Source organism: Moschus berezovskii, chromosome 3 (assembly GCF_049115385.1).
Source record: "Moschus berezovskii isolate FMDL1 chromosome 3, NW_MosBer_1.0, whole genome shotgun sequence".
Taxonomy (NCBI): Eukaryota; Metazoa; Chordata; class Mammalia; order Artiodactyla; family Moschidae; genus Moschus; species Moschus berezovskii.
This window is the reverse complement of record NC_142462.1, coordinates 47,356,396-47,365,470: the sequence shown is the minus strand read 5'-3', so window position 1 is coordinate 47,365,470 and position 9,075 is coordinate 47,356,396. Positions and strand designations below refer to the sequence as shown.

The following is a 9,075-nucleotide window of genomic DNA, read 5'->3' as shown; positions in this document are numbered from 1 at the left end:
GTGATCATGCCATCGTGATTATCTTCATCCTGAAGATCTTTTTTGTACAGTTCTTCTGTGTATTCTTGCCACCTCTTCTTAATATCTTCTGCTTCTGTCGCCTCAGTTTTCTTCAACTCTGTGTGAACCTATGAAGTGTAACCTGCCAGGCTCCTCTATCCATGGAATTCTCCAGGCGAAAATACTGGAGTGGGTTGCCTGTGACCTTCTTCAGGGTTCTTCCCAACCCAAGGATCGAACCTGAGTCTCACACCTCCTGCACTGGAAGGCATGTTCTTTACCACTAGCACCACTTGGAAAGTCCTATCTGCACAATATTGTTGATGAAATTTGCATAGATTAATTCATGAGGCATTTCATATGTTCACCATGTACTCATATTAAATCTCTTATTTTCCAACCAACTCTTTTATACTGGTTATGAGTTTAATACTATCCTCTGAGATGAGATTAGGACTAATCAACTCCACCCTGTGCTCAGTTACAGAACTTTCAAAGTTTGGAGGGATCTTAGAAATCAAGTGTTCCAGCACTCTCACTTTACAAATGAAGAATCTGAAACCAGGAAGGTTCGAGTTTTCAGTTAAAGAAACATTTGTTGAACATCTGTCATATGCTTAGCCCCAGGGTAAGTCCTGGGAATAAATAGGCAAATTAGATATAATCATATAAAGATTAAACAGTGATATTGTATGTAATCAAGGGAACTCAGACTTGGCATGAATACTCATTCATCAAACAATATTTGAACATTTTACATTTAATACTGTAGCTCCTAATTTTGCTAGAAGTGAAAAAAAGCTGGATAATTGAGTGGCACATGAGGATTCCTTAAGGATTTCACTCTCAGTCTAATAAGACATACTAATATTATGACTATTCTTCAATTATATAGCGAGTGACTGAAAAAGGGAATTTAACTGAGGTGTCTTGACTCCCACTAGTGTTTTTATCTCTAGTTACAGATCTTCTTAAAGCTACACTATGACTTACATGTTCTTCTATTAGATATGAACATCTCTATATTAGAAAGTAGAGAGAAAAAAATAACAATGAAAAGAGCAGTAAGGTGAGCTTTTCTCAACTCTACAATATAGATATACAAAACACGCTATACTAGGATAACATATGTATCACAGGAGTCATCGATTATAAGAAAAGGAATCCTAATCCAGACAGTTTCAATGCTCTCTGGACAAAGGGTACTTAAGAAAGGACAGAGGTCATCCATGGTCCTGTTTGCCTGTTTTTCTTGAGATCATTGGCCTTAATAATTGAATTGATTGTATTCATCAAAGTAGAGGCATGGAAATAAAAAGGCTGAATTCCTTTTAATTCAGATTGATGTGTTAAATTATTAAATAAATTCTATTGATACTTTCTCAGAAATTATTTTAGGATCTGACTTTTTCTCTATCCCCACTTACATTGATATACTTCACCCCCAGGTGAATACCGCTCAATGAAGCAGTCACTTATTTGCCTATTATCTTTTACACCTCTGTCTTCCTTTCTGTTCTTCACGTCACCATCAGTTACATTCCTCTAAACCACATCCAAAGATATTCCTTTACTTCTGGAAAACATCTACAGGCTTTCTGAGATATGTAGGTAAAAACTCAGATTTCTTCAGTAGGCATAAAATAAACCACTTGTTCCATAAAATCTCAGAGAATGTAAGAAGAAGTAGCGTGAATGGAAGCTTCATGCCACTAGAAAGTTTTGCTAATGTAATGTAAATAACTATCAGCTGCCATAACAAAATACTATACACTGGATGGCTTAGACAACTGAGATTTCTTTTTCCACAGTTCCGGAGGCTGGAAGTCAGATCTGGATGTCAACATGACCGAGTTCTGGTGAGAGCTCTCTTCCTGGCTTATAAAACCAACTTCCTCACATGGCAGAAAATAAAAATAAAGTTCTCTAGTATCTTTTCTTTTAAGGGCATTAATCCCTTATGAGGGCCCTACCCTCCTGATCTCATCTAAACCTATCTCCCAAGGGCACCATCTCTAAATATCAATATACTGAGGGTTAGAATGTCAACATATGAATTTTGCGAGGAATAGAGTTCAGTCTCTAGCACTAAACTTCACCAATTTCAAGCTATTCTTGGTCTCTTATGGTAACTACTGCTAAGCAAGAATTAACATTGTTTCCATACATAGAAATACTTAGATGTCAATTTTCAACTCTTTGTCTAACCAAACAAGAATCCAGTTAAACAAATGAGTTTAAATACCTTCCATAATCCCACAGGGAAAGAGTATCAAACCCTACATAAATAATGCATTATAGCTTGAAATATCCTTATTTCTCATCAGTTCTTGCATTTAGATTCTGTAGCAATTTGAAAATAGATACATGAGCTAGATAAGGAGGCTATTAACAACTTAATTGGATGTAAAGCTAGATTTCAAGACTGAATTTAAAGTTCAACTGGACTTCTGCTTTCTTCTTCCTGAATGGAACCAAACCACACATTCACAGGTTGAGTAGTTGGACAATGGCCTTATCCCACAACAAGGGCAGAGCTGCCTGGGTGAGATCACAACAAAGAATTAGCATGGAGAAGAACAAGTGTAGCCTGTGGGTAAGCTCGTTCAAGAGAGTGTCTCAGGTAGCCTCAGATATGTCTACTCAGAAACTCTTCCCAGTTTCCCACTCTAAAAACGTCCCTTCTCCTTCTATGTGGAAGAATTAATGATAAGTGGATCAAAGGTAGACACCTATACACAACTAAAACTTTCCCAATTAATGAGCTGAGGCAGAAATGAGAAAAAGTGGGAGAGCTGTTCTGTGTTGTTTCGATTTTTTGTTTTATTTTCTTGTTTGTTAGTTTTCCACACAGAATGTACACACAAAACTCTCAGAGAATAAAAAGCCGAAGTACTACAAGTTCAAGCAACATTTTGCTAATTATACAGAATTATTATTTATTCTTTCCTAAGTGACAAGGAATGACACATCAACACTTACAAGTTATACATCAAGTAAATGGACAAGGCAAGACTAAGATCCATTAACAATGAAAAGATAAAATAGTCATGGTTGAAATAAAATTTTCTTCAGATGGGAGCTTTTCTTTGTTTAGCAAAATACACTGATAAAACATTTACAGTGAAAGACTCTGATAAGAAAAAAAGAAAAGTTTTAAACTATTCTACTTAGAAAATGAATTAAAATGGGATATGGCCTCATAGTAGAGAAGAGACAGGATGGGATAGAGAGATCAACAGTTTCACAAAAAGAATGTACTGCAGTTTGGAGGAACGTGTTTCTACTATTTAGATTGTAAACTAATTGAGAAATTGATACAGGGATGAGATAAGACCCAACATATTAAGAGTAAAACTGATATGGAGACTGTGCCTTGAATGTGGAGGCAAATGGGACTTCCTATTCTTCCCTCCCATATTGAACTAAGCCATAAAGAAGCCAGAGAAAAAAGGATGGGACTGGATATAGGCAGAGGAAATCTTCTCCCACCTTTAACTGCTGTTCATAGAGGGTGGCAGTTATTAAGAAGTCTCAGGTACTGACCTGGCTGCTAAGTATGTGGTGGTTCAGAGGGAAACTGAGAGATGTGGCAGATGTGGTATAGAGAGGCAGATGTGGTAGGTAACTGTTTGTTGATTATGCCTTTTGCCAAATACACAGTTGCGTGGGGTGGAGGGGTGGCAGTAGTTGTTAATTGCTGGGTTCTACTCAGTAAAGCAAGCACTGAAGCAAAAATGAATATCTCAGTCCATATGTCATGAGATACTAACTGACTACAGGAGTCCCGTGACCCTTCACATCACTGAGCCTCTAGAAGGAGAGAAGATGTATTCTTCATCATTAAGGAGAAGGCTCCAATTGAGACAAGTACACAAATGTTTCAGAGATGGAAGAATGCTAAGTAAATTAAATTGCTTGCTCTGAGCATAGCTAGACCTGGTAGATATCTGTCAAATTCTAAGGCAAAAAGAAAGGGGTGGGGGTTAAACATACTTTCCTCAGTATCATGTTTATAGCTATCTCTAGCAGTCAATCTGAGGAATGACACAGAAAATTAAAAACATAACATATGGTCACTGTCACCTTGAGTGATTTGCGGTTTTTGAGGCACCAGCAGAATAAAGTCCTTCTAGGAGGTACTGATACAATGGCAATGGGGGGGGTCTCTTCACGTTTTAGAACTAAGGACTACAGATGAAAGAACATGACACACAGTGAGGAGAATTGGGAGGGGGATGATGAGGTCATCCAGCTATAAAGGACAAACTAGAAGGCAGTGGCGCCCCACTCCAGTACTCTTGCCTGGAAAATCCCATGGACAGAGGAGCCCAGTAGGCTGCAGTCCATGCGGTTACTAAGAGTCGGACACGACTGAGGGACTTCACTTTCATGCATTGGAGAAGGAAATGGCAACCCACTCCAGGAGAATGGGTTGAGAATGTTCTTGCCTGGAGAATCCCAGGGACGGGGGAGCCTTGTGGGCTGCCATCTATGGGGTCGCACAGAGTCGGACACGACTGAAGAGACTCAGCAACAGCAGCAACGTTTAGAAATAATGTCACTGTGACCACAGTTTGTACCCGCAGTTTTGTTTGGCTGGATTATCAGGTTACATTTAACTTTTTAAATTTACTTTCTCCCTTTTAACCTTTCTCCTGATATGCTTTTCCTGTCTTTGATGACTGGAGAGTAATGTGACATTTTAAGGGTATTCTTCATTCATCATTATGGAGATGACAGTGGTGTCAAGAAGTCTAAAACTGATGAAACACAAGGGAAAGAAGTGGCACTCTTAGTGGCAGCAGTGTCCATGTGGCAGCAGCAAGAGCAACAATGGATCATTCATTCCTCAGTGATGTGCCAATGCAGCAAATGCAGATAAAAATAAGTATATTTTAACACTGAGTTTTAAGTAGGGCTAATGACTCAGTTCTCTTACAAAGAGCATTATATGTTTATAGGACCTGGTCCACCTTGGGGTGTGTGTGTGTACTAGGTTCTGATATCAATCTATAAGGCTTCCTTACCTAGGTAATTACCACTGGCTAGCATGGATAAGTTAATTGTTCTGATTAATCCTGCTATAGTTTTGAAGACCATCCTAATTTGCTCCTATCAAGCATAAGAAAGGAATGAAGGAAATTCCGTTTTCCATATGCTGGTACCAACTGTTACATATCTAGTCATGCCATCTCCTGCCAATGTTTTTTTTTTAAAAAAAAAAAAACACAAAAACTCACTTAAAAACATTTAGTAACATTTTTTTTTAGTTAAATTTGAGAAGGTATTACCTTATTTAAAATAGAAATGTCCTATCCTCAAGTAAAATATGAACATCTTAAGTTTCCATGAAAAATGTTCAATGACAAACACATCCATAACTCTCTCCTATGTGCAGTCAATATTATTTTGGTTATACCACATTGCTTTCTTTAGAAATGAAGTCAACCTCTCTCATTACATCAAGATGACCATCAAAAAGAAAAATTTTTAAAAAAGAAAACAACATGCACTTATATGAAAATATATGTATTTCCAGAGCAATAACATATTGAGGATACCTTATAATATACCAAGAACTACAAGGCAAAATTAACCAACCTCTTTTAAAATGACTCAACAAAACCAAAAAAGTGTTTTCACAGTTGTCAGAAGCCCTAGTCAACAAGGAGTCCAGCTGAATAAAGCAATAGAAAAAGTGGTTGGTAACATGAGTTGACATCAAAAGCTTTATGAAATTCCAAGCTTGAGTAAATTTCTTGACAAAGTGTAGAACAAAAAATGAAATAGTATATCACATTGTTCCTTCTTTGGGGCTCAAATGAAGTGTATTTTAAAGTTTGCACAGAAGTTTTAAACACAAAATTCACACTTAATGAAAACCCAGCTTGCTCCAAATGACTAAGAGAAACAAAAAGTGTGAATGTGATGCAAATTTTCTAAGAAGGAAGGTGTTGTAGAAACAAATTGTAGAAACAGTCTAATTGGTAGTTAAATCTGTGACATAAAAGTGGTATTCATACATAAGAGCATAAAGTGAAATATAAGCTTAGGATCATAAGAAAAAAATAAAACAGAAAGCAAGAGGATATTAAAGCAGAATTTTATAATATTTTAGTTAAATATTTAAATATTTTGGTTGAATTGGCCAAACTCTGTGAGAGGTTTTCTCAAATTATTTTGGCTAAAACTGTTTTGATCAACTGACTTTCATCTTCATTGGCAGTTATTTATATCATGGGAAAGAATTTTAATATGTCTTAACTACACAATATAGATGATAGATATAGACACATACATACACACGTTCATAGGTAGATGGTTTTTTGTCTTTTTTTACACTTACCAAAGCATACTTCGGATGCTTGACTTATCATAATATAACCCAAGGAATGAATGCTGTGATAATTTGGACTTCAATTACTATGATTCCTGTCACAGCTCTCTCATCATAAATTAAAAAAACTTACTCTTGTGTCAGTTATCTGAAGACCTCTTTATTTCTGGGCACTGAAAGCTGTTTTTTGTTGTTTGTTTGTTTGAAGGCACAGGGCCAGAGTGTATAATCAGTTTTATTTAGTTAGGCCCAGACAGACTTCAGCAATCATCCTATGTGTAAGGCACAGTTTGAGACAAGGCAATGAAGAAAGGAAGATGACTTCAACGGAGACAGGTTACCTTTATTCAGGCAAGAAGGGGCGACAGTCAGTCTAACAACCAGGCTGAGTTTGTGCGGGATCAGGGAGGCTTCATATTTAAGGGAAGATTTTGCGGAAGAGATAGGGGAAGATTTAGTCAGGCAGGGCGTTCTGGGTAATCTTTAGCTCAGATGGCAGTTTGCGGATGAACAGGGGCAGGTGTTCCCCGGCCAGGGGTGGAGGGTCCCGGGCTGATACAATCTGCCTGGAGTATCGGAGTGGGACTTATTCAGTTTTGTCATCCCTGAAGTCTGGTGGTTCAGCATGGGCCCTTGAAGTCATTATCTTCTTTTTTCAGGCCGGAGACCTTTGAGGTCTTTATTTTCTTTTCTAGGCTGGAGGACTCCTTCATTCCAGACCCTGAAATCATAAAAAAAAAAAAAAAAAAAATGGGGAAAAGGGAGACATATCTCTCTGGCTACTTCCTGCTGGGTTGGGGCGATGGCTCTGGGTCTGGAATGGAGGACTGTCCTAGGGCCCAGGGTCCCCTTTTTCCAGTGTTGAGGTGAGGCTCTCAAGAAGGAGAATGGTCTTGACCTGGTCTTGAGAGATGGCCCAAATCCAGTCTTGGAGAAAACTTTGAAAGAGATTGAAGAAACATGGTCCAAATAAGAGGAGTAAGATAATAAGTACTAATAGTCCCAAGAAAGGGAGCAATGCAAGGGAGGGCCAGTTGGAACAGGCTTTGGGGAGTGGAAAGATTTTATAACTCTTTTTGTGGCGTTTGATTCTGTCCCTAAGTTCTTTGACCCTTTCCTGGAATGTTTTGTTAACAAAATAGCAGCAGTCCTCTCCTAGGAAAAGGCAGGTTCCTCCCTTTTCCGTGGTGAGAAGGTCCAGGGCTCGTCTGTTTTGTAGTACCACAGAAGCTAATGAGTTAATTTGTGTTTGGACTGAAACAAAGGATTCCACCACCTGTTCCATATCCTCATTAGACTCTTGGGATAGCTTGTAGTAGAAATGGGCTGAGGTTGAGATGCCCCCAATCCCTGTGCCCAGGGCTGCTGCTATGCTGGTCCCATTCAGGTGGGGGGGCCCTGATAGCTTGTTTTTTTCCTGTGGGAATGTTCCACTTGGGGGTTGATTATCTGTTGTATCTCTTATTCTTTGAGGATTGTTAGACCCAGGGTCAGGAAGACCAAGATTCAAGGTCCAGGAGTGTCAGGGGGAAGACTTGAACATGAGTAGGTCCTGCAGAGAATGAAGATTCCTGGGTTGGGGCAATTATTTGTGCTGTTCCAGAGAGCCCAAGTGGAACAGAAGGAGTGGAGTTTGTAAGACCAGTGTAGTTGGGGCTAGAGTAGTTGATACAGGTTAGGTTTGAAGGGGCTGAAAGAAGGATATTGTCAGAAACTGGCCCAATGAGTTGTGTGGTGTTTTGTTGGAGAGGGGAGGTATAGTTGCCCTGTGACAACCACGTGGAGTGTAAAGGGATTGCTTTGTGTGCTGATGGAGACAGTGACATGCATATCCAGCACTGGGATGTGTGTTGTGTGTGTTGGAAGAATTGGAAGGGGGAGTTAAGTAGGTGGGTCATGTGTCGGTTGTCAAAGGGAGGATTTAGGAGAGGCCATAGTTGGGAAAGGAGGTCCAGGCATCTATAGTACTTGGGGTCATCTATAACTGGGAAATTAGGTTTTTTATAACCTGTTCTTGGTTCTTTTTACACTGTTGATCTTGTGCCCCTCCCCACTACCCAGGGGCTAGTGGGATAGAAACATATGTCTTTTCCATTTGGCTTATAGCAGTTGCTCACGGCACTCCCTGCCTTCTGTACTTTAACAGTGAGTAGGGATTTGGACTTTCCTGCTGCGATGTTCATGGTGCATGGTTTAGGGGCCGTGTTATAACATGAGGAATGGACATAGGAATGAATTTCATCGCAGGGGCAGGAACTAGCCAGAAGGCCAGGGAGTGTAGCAAGGATAAGGAGCAGGGGAGTCGTGGGTCTGGTAGTTAGGCAGTGCAGAGGAAATAGAATCCTAGGAGTAAACTTTACTGCTATAACACAGGTGGCACTGATGAAGAGATGGAGGATGGGTGACCGGTCCTGAGGGGAGACAGCTGTTAGGCCGATAGCAAGAGCTAAGGCTAAGAGTGCAGTTATGGCTAGAGAGACGGGGAGAGGCCAAACAAGGCAAGAGGCAGAAGGCCTCGAGTTTGTAGTAGCTTGAATCTGAAACGGAAGAATGTTCATAAGGATGTAGAGGGGTCAGGCACAGTTGTCGGTTGAAGAGTGTCCAGGTCATTCAGCGTCTTCTTGGATGGTCAACAGAGGTTGTCGCTAGGTGACTTTTAAGGAGGTGGGCCCTGTGAGGGAGACCTGATAGGTGTCCGTTAAGGGGAGCAGTGCAGAATTGGAGGTAACCCTTTT

The 9,075-nt window shown here is 39.8% G+C and overlaps 1 pseudogene; it reads right to left on the bottom strand.

The window, feature by feature from the left end:
• Nucleotides 1-7,119: 7,119 nt before the first annotated feature.
• On the bottom strand, nucleotides 7,120-8,170 carry LOC148778318 (syncytin-1-like; annotated as a pseudogene).
• Nucleotides 8,171-9,075: the final 905 nt, after the last annotated feature.